Raw genomic sequence first — 19129 nt, forward strand, 5'->3', positions numbered from 1 at the left:
ATGCGATGGGCTAGGCAGAGCATAACTTCCAACTGCTATTGCTGGACTTGCTTGGAAATGCCCCGGGTGCTGAGGGCTGTGAGGGGCCTCAGGCAGCCCATGTGGCCAGTGGTCCCTCCTTCTCAGTTGAGATTCCACGTTCAGGAACTGTGTCTTCTTCGCTGCTGACATCACAGAGCCAGCCTGGCTGGGTGGTTGGTGAAGGCCAGGAGCCCAGCTGATGGGGCCATGGTGGACATCCTGCTGGGAGTGGTGGTGTCAGGGCTGCAGTCAGGGGTGCTGGGGAAGGGACCCTGACATCTCTCAAGAGGTGAGAGAGGTCCTCAGTTGCTGGTGTTTGTGGACAGTTTACACCTTGCTGAAGATGAGCCATCTAGACGTGACGTCTGTAGGACTGAGGGGGTGCTGTGGGGAGAAGGGGACCAGGTCACTGCTCCTGCACTCGGGGAAGTCACAATATGCAGCACACATGCCATTTCCTGAAGACACATGCCTGTCTTGCCAGGCAAGAGACTATGACTGTAATAAAGAAAGAGGAGAGAAACACAAAGGGTGGCTGTACAGTCAACAGGGACAGGTTTATTTTAAATAAACCTGAGAGGGGCAGCTGGCTGAGTTAGGTCAGAGCCACACTCTTTTATGGACTAAGAAGTTTTAAGGATTTAGGGTGGGAGAGTTTATTAGAAGCTTGGACTGCTTCTGTGTTTTTTTTTGCTGTGCTTATTTGAGAGGGAGAGTTGTGTGTGTGTTTCCATTCTTTAATTCTTACAATGACCTCACCTCTTATGAGGCTCCCCCTGTGCCAGGCAGTGCACGGAGCTCCTCACATGATCCTCATGGAGGCCCCGTGGGCAGGTGTGAGGTGCCTGGCAGACAGGTGAGGCACCAGGCATACATAACTTGTCCAAAGTCCCACATCGCGGGTAGCGGGAGCCATAACCACTGTTTTCAAGGAGCTCCTCCTCCTCCTCAGGGCCCAAACAGCACTGGGCACATCAGGAAGTGGGTGGTAGGGTGGGGCGAGGGCCTGGGCTGGCCCCATGGACTTATCTCTTTTCCCTAGACTAGGTACCTGCAGCAGGGGTGAGGTCTCTTGAGGGACTCCAAAGCCTGAGGTGCAGCCTCCAGCTCAGCTTGTTCCTCCGTCAGGGCCAGGTGGGAAGGTGAGGAGTGGGCTCAGGGCAGACAGGTGTGTGCATGGGCGTGCTGCCTGCTTCATCCAGGAAACCAAAGGGACGGAGACAAGGGTGACTCTTGAGGTTCTCCAAGGTGTCCATGAGTGGGAAGCACCCCCCTGCCCAGGCAAGAGGTGGGCATATCAGTGGGACCTATACTGCTTGGATGGATCCAGAGATATTCTGAGGGGCATTGGCCCCACTGCCCCTGCTGCCCACTTCCCCTGGTCCCCAGTCAATCCTCCTGTCACCTCATCAGGCCCTGCACAGCTCAGAGCAGCAGTTGAAGTTCATCCTGGGCACGTGTGCAAGCCCACCTGGGCTCCCAGCCTTGTGTGAGGCCTGGGCGCATCTGGGGAAGGGGCTAGTTGCTCATCACCAAAGGAGTGCAGAACCAGAGAGCCCTTCCCCAGGCCTGGCAGGAAGCCGGTGAGGAGGTAGATGGTTTTGCCAGAACTCCCCAACTTCCTTCTCACCTCAGGAATGGAGGACTGTGCCTGGGCGTGCATGGTGTGTGCTGGCATGTGTGTGTGTGCATTTGTATGTGTGCATATGTGTGCTGACATGCACATGTGTGCACGGAAGTACATTTGTAGATGCATGTGTGTGCACACGTGTATACGTATGTGTATGTGTGTACATACATGAATACACATGTATGCATATGTACATTAATGTGTGTGTGTGCACATGTGTATGTAGTACATTTGTGAGACAAGGGCTGGGTGCTGTGCCTCTGGACCCTCACCTGGTTCCAAGTGGAGCTGGGCAGCGTCCTTGGGAAGAGCTCCTGCCTTCCGAAGACCCAGGAAGGGAGTCAGGACTGAATTTGTGCTGGGTGGCAGTGGTGGTTCCCAAATCTGCCTCTTTATAAGGATCAGCTGCGGAACTGGTTACAATTATGCCATCCTTGGCTGCATGTCCAGCCTCTCTTCGGTGGGGCTTATGATGCTGTAGTCGACGAGCTTCCCCCAGGCGGTGCTGATGTTGGGAGATCACTCAGCCCGAGGCACCCACTGCAGAGCCCCCAGGAAGCCAAAGCCCCTGCTTGGTTTTTTTTTTTTTTTTTGTTTGTTTTTTTTTCCATTTGAGAGTCTTATATATCGCTATATGTTTTTTTTTAATTTATTTATTATTATTAAACTTCAAGTTGTAGGGTACATGTGCACAACGTGCAGGTTTGCTACATATGTATACTTGTGCCATGTTGGTGTGCTGCACCCATCAACTCGTCATTTACATCAGGTATAACTCCCAATGCAATCCCTCCCCCCTCCCCCCTCCCCATGATAGGCCCCGGTGTGTGATGTTCCCCTTCCCGAGTCCAAGTGATCTCATTGTTCAGTTCCCGCCTATGAGTGAGAACATGCGGTGTTTGGTTTTCTGTTCTTGTGATAGTTTGCTGAGAATGATGGTTTCCAGCTGCATCCATGTCCCTACAAAGGACACAAACTCATCCTTTTTTATGGCTGCATAGTATTCCATGGTGTATATGTGCCACATTTTCTTAATCCAATCTGTCACTGATGGACATTTGGGTTGATTCCAAGTCTTTGCTACTGTGAATAGTGCTGCAATAAACATACGTGTGCATGTGTCTTTATAGCAGCATAATTTATAATCCTTTGGGTATATACCTAGTAATGGGATGGCTGGGTCATATGGTACATCTAGTTCTAGATCCTTGAGGAATCGCCATACTGTTTTCCATAATGGTTGAACTAGTTTACAATCCCACCAACAGTGTAAAAGTGTTCCTATTTCTCCACATCCTCTCCAGCACCTGTTGTTTCCTGACTTTTTAATGATTGCCATTCTAACTGGTGTGAGATGGTATCTCATTGTGGTTTTGATTTGCATTTCCCTGATGGCCAGTGATGATGAGAATTTTTTCATGTGTCTGTTGGCTGTATGAATGTCTTCTTTTGAGAAATGTCTGTTCATATCCTTTGCCCACTTTTTGATGGGGTTGTTTGTTTTTTTCTTGTAAATTTGTTTGAGTTCTTTGTAGGTTCTGGATATTAGCCCTTTGTCAGATGAGTAGATCGCAAAAATTTTCTCCCATTCTGTAGGTTGCCTGTTCACTCTGATGGTAGTTTCTTTTGCTGTGCAGAAGCTCTTTAGTTTAATGAGATCCCATTTATCAATTTTGGCTTTTGCTGCCGTTGCTTTTGGTGTTTTAGACATGAAGTCTTTGCCCATGCCTATGTCCTGAATGGTACTACCTAGGTTTTCCTCTAGGATTTTTATGGTATTAGGTCTAACATTTAAGTCTCTAATCCATCTTGAATTAATTTTCGTATAAGGAGTAAGGAAAGGATCCAGTTTCAGCTTTCTACTTATGGCTAGCCAATTTTGCCAGCACCATTTATTAAATAGGGAATCCTTTCCCCATTTCTTGTTTCTCTCAGGTTTGTCAAAGATCAGATGGCTGTAGATGTGTGGTATTATTTCTGAGGACTCTGTTCTGTTCCATTGGTCTATATCTCTGTTTTGGTACCAGTACCATGCTGTTTTGGTTACTGTAGCCTTGTAGTATAGTTTGAAGTCAGGTAGCGTGATGCCTCCAGCTTTGTTTTTTTGACTTAGGATTGTCTTGGAGATGCGGGCTCTTTTTTGGTTCCATATGAACTTTAAAGCAGTTTTTTCCAATTCTGTGAAGAAGCTCATTGGTAGCTTGATGGGGATGGCATTGAATCTATAAATTACCTTGGGCAGTATGGCCATTTTCACGATATTGATTCTTCCTATCCATGAGCATGGTATGTTCTTCCATTTGTTTGTGTCCTCTTTTATTTCACTGAGCAGTGGTTTGTAGTTCTCCTTGAAGAGGTCCTTTACATCCCTTGTAAGTTGGATTCCTAGGTATTTTATTCTCTTTGAAGCAATTGTGAATGGAAGTTCATTCCTGATTTGGCTCTCTGTTTGACTGTCACTGGTGTATAAGAATGCTTGTGATTTTTGCACATTAATTTTGTATCCTGAGACTTTGCTGAAGTTGCTTATCAGCTTAAGGAGATTTTGGGCTGAGACAATGGGGTTTTCTAAATATACAATCATGTCGTCTGCAAACAGGGACAATTTGACTTCTTCTTTTCCTAACTGAATCCCCTTGATTTCTTTCTCTTGCCTGATTGCCCTAGCCAGAACTTCCAACACTATGTTGAATAGGAGTGGTGAGAGAGGGCATCCCTGTCTTGTGCCAGTTTTCAAAGGGAATTTTTCCAGTTTTTGCCCATTCAGTATGATATTGGCTGTGGGTTTGTCATAAATAGCTCTTATTATTTTGAGGTACGTTTCATCAATACCGAATTTATTGAGCGTTTTTAGCATGAAGGGCTGTTGAATTTTGTCAAAAGCCTTTTCTGCATCTATTGAGATAATGATGTGGTTCTTGTCTTTGGTTCTGTTTATATGCTGGATTATGTTTATTGATTTGCGAATGTTGAACCAGCCTTGCATCCCAGGGATGAAGCCCACTTGATCATGGTGGATAAGCTTTTTGATGTGTTGCTGAATCCGGTTTGCCAGTATTTTATTGAGGATTTTTGCATCGATGTTCATCAGGGATATTGGTCTAAAATTCTCTTTTTTTGTTGTGTCTCTGCCAGGCTTTGGTATCAGGATGATGTTGGCCTCATAAAATGAGTTAGGGAGGATTCCCTCTTTTTCTATTGATTGGAATAGTTTCAGAAGGAATGGTACCAGCTCCTCCTTGTACCTCTGGTAGAATTCAGCTGTGAATCCATCTGGTCCTGGACTTTTTTTGGTTGGTAGGCTATTAATTATTGCCTCAATTTCAGAGCCTGCTATTGGTCTATTCAGGGATTCAACTTCTTCCTGGTTTAGTCTTGGAAGAGTGTAAGTGTCCAGGAAATTATCCATTTCTTCTAGATTTTCCAGTTTATTTGCGTAGAGGTGTTTATAGTATTCTCTGATGGTAGTTTGTATTTCTGTGGGGTCGGTGGTGATATCCCCTTTATCATTTTTAATTGCGTCGATTTGATTCTTCTCTCTTTTCTTCTTTATTAGTCTTGCTAGTGGTCTGTCAATTTTGTTGATCTTTTCAAAAAACCAACTCCTGGATTCATTGATTTTTTGGAGGGTTTTTTGTGTCTCTATCTCCTTCAGTTCTGCTCTGATCTTAGTTATTTCTTGCCTTCTGCTAGCTTTCGAATGTGTTTGCTCTTGCTTCTCTAGTTCTTTTAATTGCGATGTTAGAGTGTCAATTTTAGATCTTTCCTGCTTTCTCTTGTGGGCATTTAGTGCTATAAATTTCCCTCTACACACTGCTTTAAATGTGTCCCAGAGATTCTGGTATGTTGTATCTTTGTTCTCATTGGTTTCAAAGAACATCTTTATTTCTGCCTTCATTTCGTTATGTACCCAGTAGTCATTCAGGAGCAGGTTGTTCAGTTTCCATGTAGTTGAGCGGTTTTGATTGAGTTTCTTAGTCCTGAGTTCTAATTTGATTGCACTATGGTCTGAGAGACAGTTTGTTATAATTTCTGTTCTTGTACATTTGCTGAGGAGTGCTTTACTTCCAATTACGTGGTCAATTTTGGAGTAAGTACGATGTGGTGCTGAGAAGAATGTATATTCTGTTGATTTGGGGTGGAGAGTTCTATAGATGTCTATTAGGTCTGCTTGCTGCAGAGATGAGTTCAATTCCTGGATATCCTTGTTAACTTTGTCTCGTTGATCTGTCTAATGTTGACAGTGGAGTGTTGAAGTCTCCCATTATTATTGTATGGGAGTCTAAGTCTCTTTGTAAGTCTCTAAGGACTTGCTTTATGAATCTGGGTGCTCCTGTATTGGGTGCATATATATTTAGGATAGTTAGCTCTTCCTGTTGAATTGATCCCTTTACCATTATGTAATGGCCTTCTTTGTCTCTTTTGATCTTTGATAGTTTAAAGTCTGTTTTATCAGAGACTAGTATTGCAACCCCCGCTTTTTTTTGTTCTCCATTTGCTTGGTAAATCTTCCTCCACCCCTTTATTTTGAGCCTATGTATGTCTCTGCGTGTGAGATGGGTCTCCTGAATACAGCAGACTGATGGGTCTTGACTCTTTATCCAGTTTGCCAGTCTGTGTCTTTTAATTGGAGCATTTAGTCCATTTACATTTAAGGTTAAGATTGTTATGTGTGAACTTGATCCTGCCATTATGATATTAACTGGTTATTTTGCTCGTTAGTTGATGCAGTTTCTTCCTAGCCTTGATGGTCTTTACATTTTGGCATGTTTTTGCAATGGCTGGTACTGGTTTTTCCTTTCCATGTTTAGTGCTTCCTTCAGGGTCTCTTGTAAGGCAGGCCTAGTGGTGACAAAATCTCTAAGCATTTGCTTATCTGTAAAGGATTTTATTTCTCCTTCACTTATGAAACTTAGTTTGGCTGGATATAAAATTCTGGGTTTAAAATTCTTTTCTTTAAGAATGTTGAATATTGGCCCCCACTCTCTTCTGGCTTGAAGAGTTTCTGCCGAGAGATCTGCTGTTAGTCTGATGGGCTTCCCTTTGTGGGTAACCCGACCTTTCTCTCTGGCTGCCCTTAAGATTTTTTCCTTCATTTCAACTTTGGTGAATCTGGCAATTATGTGTCTTGGAGTTGCTCTTCTCGAGGAGTATCTTTGTGGCGTTCTCTGTATTTCCTGGATCTGAATGTTGGCCTGCCCTACTAGGTTGGGGAAGTTCTCCTGGATGATATCCTGAAGAGTGTTTTCCAACTTGGTTCCATTTTCCCCCTCACTTTCAGGCACCCCAATCAGATGTAGATTTGGTCTTTTTACATAATCCCATACTTCTTGCAGGCTTTGTTCATTTCTTTTTCTTCTTTTTTCTTTTGGTTTCTCTTCTCGCTTCATTTCATTCATTTGATCCTCAATCGCTGACATTCTTTCTTCCAGTTGATCGAGTCAGTTACTGAAGCTTGTGCATTTGTCATGTATTTCTTGTGCCATGGTTTTCGTCTCTTTCATTTCGTTTGTGAGCTTCTCTGCATTAATTACTCTAGCCATCAATTCTTCCACTTTTTTTTCAAGATTTTTAGTTTCTTTGCGCTGGGTACGTAATTCCTCCTTTAGCTCTGAGAAATTTGATGGACTGAAGCCTTCTTCTCTCATCTCGTCGAAGTCATTCTCCATTCAGCTTTGATCCGTTGCTGGCGATGAGCTGCGCTCCTTTGCCGGGGGAGATGCGCTCTTATTTTTTGAATTTCCAGCTTTTCTGCCCTGCTTTTTCCCCATCTTTGTGGTTTTATCTGCCTCTGGTCTTTGATGATGGTGATGTACTGATGGGGTTTTGGTGTAGGTGTCCTTCCTGTTTGATAGCTTTCCTTCTAACAGTCAGGATCCTCAGCTGTAGGTTATAGCTGTAGGAGATTGCTTGAGGTCCACTCCAGACCCTGTTTGCCTGGGTATCAGCAGCAGAGGCTGCAGAAGATAGAATATTTCTGAACAGCGAGTGTACCTGTCTGATTCTTGCTTTGGAAGCTTCCTCTCAGGGGTGTACTCCACCCTGTGAGGTGTGGGGTGTCAGACTGCCCCTAGTGGGGGATGTCTCCCAGTTAGGCTACTCAGGGGTCAGGGACCCACTTGAGCAGGGAGTCTGTCCCTTCTCAGATCTCAACCTCCGTGTTGGGAGATCCACTGCTCTCTTCAAAGCTGTCAGACAGAGTCGTTTGTGTCTGCAGAGCTGCTGCGTTTGTTATTGTTTACTGTGCCCTGTCCCCAGAGGTGGAGTCTACAGAGATAGGCAGGTTTCCTTGAGCTGCTGTGAGCTCCACCCAGTTCGAGCTTCCCAGCAGCTTTGTTTACCTACTTAAGCCTCAGCAATGGCGGGCGCCCCTCCCCCAGCCTCGCTGCTGCCTTGCCGGTAGATCACAGACTGCTGTGCTAGCAATGAGGGAGGCTCCGTGGGTGTGGGACCCTCCCGGCCAGGTGTGGGATATGATCTCCTGGTGTGCCTGTTTGCTTAAAGCGCAGTATTGGGGTGGGAGTTACCCGATTTTCCAGGTGTTGTGTGTCTCAGTTCCCCTGGCTAGGAAAAGGGATTCCCTTCCCCCTTGCGCTTTCCAGGTGAGGCAATGCCTCGCCCTGCTTCAGCTCTCGCTGGTCGGGCTGCAGCAGCTGACCAGCACCGATCGTCTGGCACTCCCCAGTGAGATGAACCCAGTACCTCAGTTGAAAATGCAGAAATCACCGGTCTTCTGTGTCGTTCGCGCTGGGAGTTGGAGACTGGAGCTGTTCCTATTCGGCCATCTTGCTCCGCCCCCCCTCCCCCCCCCGCTTGTTAACCACAGTTGTTTCTCTGCCTTCCTCTGATTTTTGGTTTCCTTGATAAATCACATATTTCTCAAATACCTGATAAGTTTTCAAGCTGTTTATTGCATTGTTGTCTAGATAAAACAGGTAGAACATTTTGGGTTTCTTTTATTTGTGGGAGGAGGCCTTGGTTTTTAACCCTCCATAGTCTGTTTCGAAGACCAGTGCTCTTGGAATATTTTCTTTTACATTTTGGAAATTTACGTTAAGCTTCTTCGTGGTGATTCTTTGGCTTTGAAAGCGATGAGTTTTGTTTTCCGAATGAACCAGGGATTCACTGAATCAAGAGTTTGACAAGCAGGATGAGATGTGGGTCCTGGGAATTCAGCCCAAAGGGCCAACAGCATCTGTTGTTGGGATGAATCAACTTCTCTCCTTTGCATCCAGAATGGTTCTAGCTATTTGGGACAATTGAGAAAATAGTCACTTACATCATTTTTTGTGTCAGCGGTCCAGATGAGAAACCTGGTTGAGAAGCCTGTGGAAATTGTCTTCCAAGATGTTGACCCCGGAAAATTAGGGATTTACCCAAATGTCTGTATCACGGACTTCCCCTCCCCCCATCCAGAAATCTTAGCATCTCTGGAATCTTTTTGGGTTTCCATTGGCATTCCCTTTCCCATTTGTGGAATATCAAATATTCTTTGGTTTGTTTTAAAACCATCTCGTCTGAGCCCCAAGGAAGTCTTGTGGTCACTGGTGTGCCTTTGAAGGGTAACTGCTTTCTGTCCAGTTACATTTCCATTCTTTGGCCACACACCTTTTGTCTCTGGACAAAAGGATTTAGGGAGACTTAACTGCTTTAGCTTGGCTTCTGTGACCATTTTGGTTTTCTGTCTCAGGTCTTTCCTCACCAGGATACCACACCCAGTCCTATGCTTGGACAAAATTATTCTCTTGCCCTCCTGTTTAACTGGTAGGGCAAGAAACGCTAGTCATTCCACTGTGCGAGACTCATGACGCTTCTCCCCCTCCTTCAGAGACACTGGAAACTCAGCCTCCTGCCGCTCAAAGCTGCTCCTACCTCTGGGTCCTCCTAGTCCTCAGGAGGCTCCTGGTCCCAGGCCATCTCTCTCCCTCCTGTCTGTCCCTTTCCCCCTGCTTTGCTACATGGAGGCCACTCTCAGGTCTGGCTTCTGTCTGCCCTGGGGTCTGGCTCAGGCCGTAGGCTCTGGAAGGGATGCTCTCCCTCTCCCATTAGCTGGCAAATGTCCTGGCCTTTCCCATCCCAGACCCCATCCCACTCTAGGCAGCAACCTCCCTGGACTCCCCACCCTCAGCTCCACCGCTGTTGCCCATCACACTGGGTTTCGCTGCCATTTTCCCAACAGGACTGAATCCTCCCATCTTCATGAAACATCCCCAGCTGCTGGCAGAGCTGGGCACAGAGCACGCGCATGCTGTCTGCGTGTTGAATGGACAAATGGATGAACTTGCAGGAAAGCCGAGGATGGAACCTCAGAATGTCTCATCTTTGTGTCTCATTTTCTGTCCCCTCCACTGTGCCTCAGGTCTTTTACTTCTGTGATGTGGGCTAGTGAGTTGATGTGAAAACACCCAGAATGAAGTCTTCTGGATTGTTGATTTGCATTATTGTTGCTGAGAAGCCAGGAGCATGCAGTAAAGTCCTTTCCAGAATCTGCACTTTGGCTCTCAGGAGGGAGCCACAATACCCCTGTGAGGACAGTGTAGTGGATACTGGTGGCTATGGGTCTGTGTGGATGGCCACGGGAGTCGCTCAGAATGCACAGGTCTGGTTGGGGGTGATGGAGAGGGAGTCAGTATGATTATTTCCAAACTGGATAGACATTTCCTTTATCCTCCTGGTACTCAGCTAGATGACATTTCCTGGACCCCCTTGCAATTAGGGGCAGCCAGGCGACTGCTTTCTGGCCATGGATAGTGGAAGGAACAGGCAAAGTGCACCCCTCCTGGTTCTGGCCCATGAAACCCTCACGGTGTGACTCTGGATGGAGGGAGAGTGACTCCAAGGACCCAGAGGATGGAAGGACCCTGGTCTGCTTGGGAGGGAGCCCGCCAGGAGCACCACCTATCCGGGAACACAAGTTTTGGATGGCTGCCTGGTGGTGAGATGTCACTTGGATTTTGTGAAGTCATTAAGGTGTTGGGATTGTTTGTTATGGTGGTTGGTCTGAGCTGACAAATACACTTTCTAAGTCTCTTTTGTGTCTGCGCTGTTCCTGTCCTGTAAGCTGCTGCCCAGCATTGACCTGACCAACTCTTCCCCATCTTTCAGGAAATAGTTCAGGTGCCACTTATTCTGGGTCACTTTCTCTGATCCTTATGGATCATCAGATGTCAGTTATCTTGGTTGCCCATTCCCTGGATTTACCTCTGTCATTGTGCACTGTCCCTTGTGTCCTGAAGATCTGTTTACTTGTTTCTCTTCCAGCAAACTGTGAGCACTTTGAAGGGTGGGAGGAGTGGAATATGCTGTGACCTTGGTGCCTGGCTTGGGACATGACAGAGGTGGCGTTCAATGTGCTCTTGCAAAGCTGGAGGGGAGGAAGGAAGGCTGTGGAGAAGGGGAGGTGGGGAGGAAGGGAGGGAGAGAGAGATAGAGGAAGAAAGAGATAGAGAGAGAAGAGAGAAAACTCCTCAGAGTCTTTGAGCATTTCTCTGAAATTACAGTAAAAAAACAAAGATCAGAACACCCAAAATGCCCCAAATGTATACTTTTGGGACACAACTGGATTTATATTAAAAATAAGACTTCTCTTCCAACACCATCCAGCCACGAAGAGATTAGATCCTTTCCTCATGGGCCATGTAGGTTGATTTTTTCCATTTATGGGCTTGCTCTTAGTTCTGCCTTCACTCTTGCTCTTGCTAGTGCTCTTTCACTTCTCATCCAAACATCCATCTATCCATCCATCCATTATCCATCTGTCTGTCCATCATCCATTTATCATCCATCCACCATCCATCTATCAGTCACACATCAAGCATCCATCCATCCATCCATCTATCCATCCATCCATCCATCCATCCATCCATCCATCCAGTTAACAAAAAGGTACTATGTGTGAAGTGCTGTTCAAAACAGATAAAAATCATTGCCATTAAACGCAACAAAAGTCTATGCCTTCATGGAGCATATGTTTATTTATCCATTCTTCCCCCCTGACTCTATCTATCTAATTCATTCATCCATCCACCCATCATCTATCCATCATCCATCCATCCAACTATCATCCATTCATCATCCATCCATCTCTCCATCCATTCATCATTCATCATCCATTCATCCATTATCCATCCATCACCCATCTAACCATTGTCCATTATCCATCCATCTATCCATCACCCATCCACCATCCATTCATCTATCATCCATCCATCCATCAGCCACCCATCATCCATCCATCCATCCATCTATCATCCATCCAGCTAACAAAGAGGTACTATGTGTGAAGTGCTGTTCAAAACAGATAAATATCATTGCCATTAAAAACAACAAAAGTCTATCCCTTCCTCCTCCTGGAGCATGCATTTATTTATCCATTCTTTTTCCCTGACTCTATTTAATTCTTTCATCCATCTACCCATCATCCATCCATCATCCATCCATCCAACTATCATCCATTCATCATCCATCAATCTGTCCATCCATCCATTCATCATCCATCATCCATTCATCCATTATCCACCCATCATCCATCCATCTATCCATCATTCATCCATCCATCATTCGTCCATCATCCATCTATCAACCATACATCCATCATCCATTATCCATTCATCATCCATCCACCATTCATCTATCATCCATCCATCCATCATTCATCCCTCATCCATCTATCCATAATCCATCCACCATCCATCCATCATTCATCCATCTATCATCCAGCCATACATTATCCATCCAACCATCATCCACCCATCACCCATCCATCCATCCATCTATCCATCATCCATCCGGGTAACAAAAAGGTACTATGTGTGAAGTGCTGTTCAAAACAGATAAAAATCATTGCCATTAAAAACAACAAAAGTTGGCTGAGCGCGGTGCCTCACGCCTGTAATCCCAGCACTTTCGGAGGCCAAGGCGGGAGGATCACGAGGTCAGGAGTTCAAGACCAGTCTGACCAACATAGCAAAAACCCTGTCTCTACTAAAAATACAAAGAAGTAGCCAGGTGTGGTAGTGTGCGCCTGTAATCCCAGCTGCAGAGGTTGCAATGAGCTGAGATCGCACCATTGCACCTCAGCAGCCCAGCCCGGGCCACAGTGTGAGACTCCATCTCCAAAAAAAAAAATTCTGTGCTCTCATGGAGCATACACTGATTTATCCATTCTTTCCCCCCACTCTATCTAATTCATTCATCCGTCCATCCACCTATCCATCCATTCATCTATCTATTTATCTCTCTATGCATCCGCCTGTCATCTATTTATCTGCCTATCCATTCATCCATCCACCTGCCTATCTATCTATGTGCCTCGCTATGCCTTTGTCTATCTATCCATTCATCTATCCACCTATTCAACTATCTATCTATCTATCTATCTATCTATCTATCTATCTATCTATCAATCAATCATCTGTCCATCCATCCATCCATCCATCCACCCATCTCTTTCTTTTTCTTTCTCTTTCTTTCTTTTCTTTTCTCTCTCTTTCTTTCTCTTTCTTTCTTTCTTTCTTTCTTTCTTTCTTTCTTTCTTTCTTTCTTTCTCTTTCTTTCTTTCTTTCCTTTCTTTTTTTCCTTCCCTTCCTTACTTCCCTCCCTCCCTTCTCCCCTCCCCTCCCCTCCCCTCCCTCCCTCCCTCCCTCCCTCCCTCCCTCCCTCCTTTCTTTCTTTCTTTCTTTCTTTCTTTCTTTCTTTCTTTCTTTCTTTCTTTCTTTCTTTCTTTCTTTCTTTCTTTCTTTCTTTCTTTCTTTCTTTCTTTCTCTTTCTTTTCTTTATCACATAGCTGTGCTTGAAGTCAAAGCACATGACCATGTGACTGTCTTGGCTAAAGAAATATGAGCAGAAGTGATGTGTGCCATCACCGGGCAAAAGTTTAAGAGTAATTTCTTGTTATGCCACATTTCTTTTCCTCCTCCATATTCTGCAGCAATATCCTAGATGTTTCCTGCTTCATCAGCTTGGGTCCAAGAGTGAGGAACACCATGATGCCCAGAGCACTCCCTGCAGCCTAATACCCACTGCTCCTGACTTGTGGTGTGAGGAAGAGTCAGAGCTTTGCTGTATCCTGGTAGATTTTCCATTGTTGTTTCTATAGCATAACTTGGCCTAATCTAGCTGAGAGACACAAAGTGACAGGTTGTTTTCCAGATGGCTACGTCCGTTTACATCCCCTGTCCTCAGTGTTTGGGAATGTCTGTCTTCCTCTCACCTTACCTGCCTGGAATTGTATCTTTTAATTTATGAATTTAAAAAAAATCAGTTTGAAGGTGAAAGCGAATCTCATTTTAATTTCCATTTCTTTGATTAGTAGGAAGGTTGAACGTATGTGTGATGGACATTTGCTCTTCGTATTAATCATTTTGCTGTGTGCTCACTATGTACTGGAAACACTGAACAGTGAGTAAGATGCAGTGTCTTTTCAGTTTAGCCCTACATAGAAGAAATCAGCATTCAGCTCAAGTTTCAGGCATGCACAGTGCTGGGGATGGAAATTCCCATATGGGATGGAAAGGTGCTGGGGTGGAAGTTCACTGCTGGGTGGAAAGCAGATTTACAAAAGGTGGAGGGGATTGGGCCGGTGAAGGCAGAGAAGGGCAGCGCAGAGTAAAGGGAGCTCAGGATGCCCAGAGCCTGGTCAGCAGCTTCCGCCAGGCTGGCAGGCACAGGGCCATGTCTGATTTATCAATGTGTGCGTCCTGTCCTGCATCTCAGTTCACTGATGCCTCTATTGCTGGTCTCCCACAGTTGCAGGTAGGTGGCGGGTCCCTGTGTGCCCCACTCTGGCTTTGCCTGTGCTATGAGTTGGAGGCTCTGCCTCCTGACGTTTTTGCTCAAAGCCCCTGCAGCGGGCACAGGCCTGTCCCTTGCAGCAGCTCCTTACCCTGAGCCAATGCAACTGTGTCTTGCCACCTCTGGCCGCGTCTTTAAAGGTCAACTGCTTAAGTAATGATTTCAGCCATTCTAAGGCACGTTGAATTACTTTCCAGCAGTACATGTGCTTTAGAATAAAATCCATTGGAGAGCCATGAGAAGTGGGGTTTGGCTGCAGGGAGATGGTTCCCCCTGCCCCCTGAGCCTGGGTAAGGGCTGGGGGCTCCCTGAGAATGCTGCGGAGTAACGGTGGTTCCCAAGGGGCCTCTCAGGATTCCAAACGTTCCCCCACCTTTATGCCACCATAAATGATTCAGGTAAATTGCTCTGGCCTGTGGGAGGAAGCAGCCCCAGCAGAGGCCTTCAGTGGTAGGTTTGCAGAGATAGGGGAGGCTGTGTGGGGCCTGTTAAGGTTCCAGGTCCCTTAAGGTGCAGGAGATAGGGGGCCATGGACTCGTTAGAGAAGGCAGGGTGGGTGCTTGGGGATGGAGTGGTCGGCTATGGCAGGGCCTTGCCCATCAGGGCTGTGGCTACCCCACCAGAGGCACCCGCAGCTCCTGCCCACTGGGAGTCCATGGAAATCTCCCCCAAGGCAGTTCGCTGAGTGAGGGGAGGGGAGGCATGGATGATGGGAGGACACCTGCCTGCCTTCATTGGCCTCCTCGGTTCCAGGTAGCCCCTGGCCTGTCATGCACTCTGATGTCCCTGGGGGTCCCTTGGGTGAGCTGATGTTTCTGGGGTGTTTCCTAAAGGCCAGAACAAACCCGAGGGCTAGGGGCCCTTGTTCAGCCCAGGGAGTTTTGGGGTGAGCATCTTACCTCCCATGGTCTGCTTGGCATTCTCCAGTTTGCAGAGGGCTGAACCCTGGGCATTTCACATCCAAAGGTGGAGTGGCGTCTCAGGGGTGCTGTGTGCACAGAGCCCGGCCCAGAGCCTCTCACGGCCGGTTACAGGATTTGATGCTGACACTACGATGGTGTTTTGCTGACACAGGAATGCAGGCTCAGGAGCTGGTGTGAAGGTCCTTCCACAATGCCTGCTACTTGGGCATCCAGAACTAAAGCACCGAGTCCTTGTTTGTTCCAGGAAGTTCCTTGATTTAATTTTTCTGATTGATGGGTGCTTCTAATTGGAGAACCTTCCAAAAAGCGCAGCCTTTGAGAAGTGGCTGGGCGGTTCTCAGCCCTTTGGCCAAAGGGCTGCCAATATTCCCACCTGCGTTCCTCTACTCTGCCATTCCGACCGTAAAATCCCCCTGAAGAAAACTTTGTCAGGCCTGATGCAGGCAGAGTATGCGGAGCGGTGTTGGGAGTGGGGGCTGAGAATGGTAGAAGCTTCATCACGGAGACAAGAGAAGAGACAGCTGAGGGAGAGACAGTGAGTCAAGAGAGCTCAGTGGATGCCAGACCCGGAGCAGATGGGAGTAGGACGGCAGAGGCCCCAGGGCTTGCAGAAATTGTGGGGAAGGCACAGGGCACCCCATAGGCACAAGTGAGGGTGCTGGAATTCATTTTTACCAAACCGTACACCTGGCTTACCTGTGAATCTCAGGGGCTACATAGCAGCAGGCACACAGCTGGTGGTGGAGGCAGGTCTGTGCAGAGGTCCACTGTGGTCTGCAGCCCGGAGCACGGACATCCCAACCAGGGTTGCAGGGTGAGCACTTGAGTTTGGGGCCCAGATCATGGGCTGGCCTGATGGAACAGACAAGAACTGAGGAGACTCTCACTGCTACTGGAGGATGGGACTGACGGGAGACAGAAGCTGTCCACTGGCTGATGGGAGACAGAAGCTGTGCATGGGCCACCACCCCTTCAGGGTCACAGTTGCCACTGGCATGCCTGAGAGTTTGTTTTTAAAAGAATGTCTTTCAGAATTTGTGATGAAGAACCCAAAAGCAAATGCAACAAAATAAAAAATAGACAAATGGGACTTCCGCACAGTAAAAGAAACTATTAAAATATCAACAGAGTAGACAGACAGCCTGCAGAAGGGGAGAAAATATTTGCAAACTGTGCATCTGACAAAGGTCTGATTTCCAGAATCTATAAGGAACTTAAACAAGCCAGCAAGCAAAAAAACCAAATAATCCCATTGAAAAGTGGGCAAAGGACATGAACAGACACTTCTCAAAAGAAGACATAAAGTTTGCCAACAAACACACGAGAAAATGCTCAACATCACTAATCATTAGAGACATGCAAATCAAAACCACAATGAGACAGCATCTCACGCCAGTCAGAACGGCAATTATTAAAAAGTAAAAAAATAACAGATGTTGGTGAGGCTGCAGAGAAAAGAGAATGCTTACCCATTGTTAGTGGGAATGCAAATGAGATCAGCCCCTGTGGAAAACAGTTTGGAGATTTCTCAAAGAACAAAAAACAGAATTATCATTCGACCCAGCAATCCCATCACTGGGTATATACCCAAAAGAAAATAACTGGTCCTACCAGAAAGACACCTGCACTCAAATGTTTGTTGAAGCACTATTCACAATAGCAAAGACATGGAATCAATCTAGGTGCCCATCAGCGCTGTATTGGATAAAGAAAATGGGTACATATACACCATGGAATACTACACAGCCATAAAAAATGAAATCGTGTCCTTTGCAGCAACACGAATGCAGCTGGAATCCATTATCTTAAGCTAATTAATGCAGAAAGAGAAAACCAAACATCACATGTGCCCACTCACAAGGGGGAGCTAAACACTGGGTATACACAGACACAAAAATGGGAAGTACAGACACTGGGGTTTACTAGACAGGGGAGGGAAGGGGGCAAGGGCTGAAAAACTACCTATCAGGTTCTGTGTTCACCACCTGGGGGGTGGGATCATTAGAAGGTCAAACCTCAGCATCAGGCAATATACTCACGTAACAAACCTGTCTGTGTACCTCCTGAATCCAAACAAAAACCCAGCCTTTCTCTTTCCAAAACCCCAAAGCAAACCCATCAAAAAACTTTCCAAGGAAAACACAATCCCTAGACAAACAGCTATATTTTCAGCAGAGCAGATACCAGCCTGGGAGACCCAGAACTGGTTGCCTTCCACACCTACGGCCAGCCCCAGGCTGCTCAGAAAAGGCCACTGGGCAAGGAGAGGCGGGGACCTGGACCTTTGGTCCCATTGGCCTCTCTGTCAGAGGCTTTGCCTCTGGCCCCAGCTTCTGAGAGGCTGTTTTCCTGAAGAAGGCCATAGTGGTTCTTCTCAGAAACATCGCTCTCCCTTTAATGATTCAGCATGTGTGCTGAGTGGGGTGCAGGCGGCATGAGTGAGATTGGACTTGGCTAACCTTTAATGCCAGCTGGAAAGCTTAATAAAGTGACATTCGGCCTGAGCTGCAGCCTCTGCAGCTTAATGGTGCACCTCGAGGTGGCTGCTGGAGACCCTGTTTGTTCAGCAGCAGGCAGGCCTACCGTCCGGAGCCTCTTCTGGTCAGGGCGGGCCACTGGGATGCCGTAGATTGGAAGCATTCAGGGGCCCTGGCTCTTTGAGGGGCACTGTGGGGTGGGTTGTGCCCTTGCCGTCAGCCTTAGGGAAAAGAGCACTGGATTTGGAGTCTGAGAGCTCCTGGCAGCTTCCCGCCTCCCCCACTTTCCAGCAGTTTGCTCTGGAGTGAGATTCCTTGGGGTCCTGAGCCTGTTCACTTACTCATCGGGTATAGTTAAGAGCTACACACTTTTTATATGCATGTCCTTTCTGCACAGTGACACCCACAGTCCTGGGGACAGCAGCCGTCTCCAGCCTCCTCACCATCTGGCACCCGTACCTGCAAGTCCGGGTACAGGATGTCTCTGCGAGGTGTCACTCACTCACTCACCTGTTCATTCATTCAACGTGTTTTTGCTGGGTAGGTGTGTGGTACAGGCCCGACCTGGCATTGGGGCTTCTGAGTGAGTCTCTGGCCGGCAGGCTGCAGGTGGCACACTTGTGGCTGAGCTTTCCGGACTCTGGGACTTGGATGCAGCATCCCAGTTTCAGCCCTCAAGGGCACCTTGCCTTGACCTCCTTTCTTCTCCTTGCCCCCTCTCTCCCTTTTCCTCCCTTTCTTTGGTAACTTTTGAGTCCCTCCTATGTGCCAGGTGCTATTCTAGGCACTGGGAGGGGGGAGGGGTGGCCTAGCAGCAAACAAAACAGACAAGTCCCCACTGTCCCTGCTACCAGGAGGGGCCCAGGATTGGGTGGCCCAGGGCCCCACGTAGCAGTTCCTAGAGTCTGGGCCCAGGGAACGTCACACTTTAAGCAGTGTGGGCCCGTCTTGATCTGCTGTCTTTTCTTGGCTCTCTTTGTCTGTCCTCCATGCTTTACCAACCCCCAGGCTGGCCAGGAGCTCTTCAAGCCCAGATGTCCGTGACTTGTGCGCACTAGAAAATGGGGCATCGCCGTGGAGGGTGAGCCTTTCAGACTTGGGGGATGCTGCTGGGTTGAGATGGGGACTTGATGGGAGCGTAGACCCCATATCTCTCTCTGAAGATGTGATTCTGTAGGTCAGTGGAGGAACCCAGCAGTTCCCTCTGATGCAGATGGTCCCCTGATCACAGCCTGGGAAACATGGGGTGCTAGAGTCTGTTGAGATCGAATCCTAGCCTGCCACTG

The 19129-nt window shown here is 47.1% G+C and overlaps 1 long non-coding RNA gene across 3 annotated transcripts; it reads right to left on the minus strand.

The window, feature by feature from the left end:
- Nucleotides 1-8482: 8482 nt before the first annotated feature.
- LOC103225706 (uncharacterized) lies at nt 8483-18184 on the minus strand. Of its 3 annotated transcripts, XR_005235749.2 has the most exons (5): nt 17826-18184; nt 16063-16218; nt 15343-15887; nt 10853-11035; nt 8483-8897 (listed from the first exon to the last, which is right to left on the minus strand). It is a non-coding gene; the product is annotated as an uncharacterized lncRNA (long non-coding RNA). The 3 variants fall into 3 exon arrangements; XR_012089800.1 differs by lacking the exon at nt 17826-18184 and having other exon boundaries at nt 10853-11015; nt 16063-16416; XR_494537.3 differs by lacking the exon at nt 17826-18184 and having other exon boundaries at nt 16063-16416.
- Nucleotides 18185-19129: the final 945 nt, after the last annotated feature.

This window comes from Chlorocebus sabaeus, chromosome 20 (genome assembly GCF_047675955.1).
Source record: "Chlorocebus sabaeus isolate Y175 chromosome 20, mChlSab1.0.hap1, whole genome shotgun sequence".
In the NCBI taxonomy this organism is placed as follows: Eukaryota; Metazoa; Chordata; class Mammalia; order Primates; family Cercopithecidae; genus Chlorocebus; species Chlorocebus sabaeus.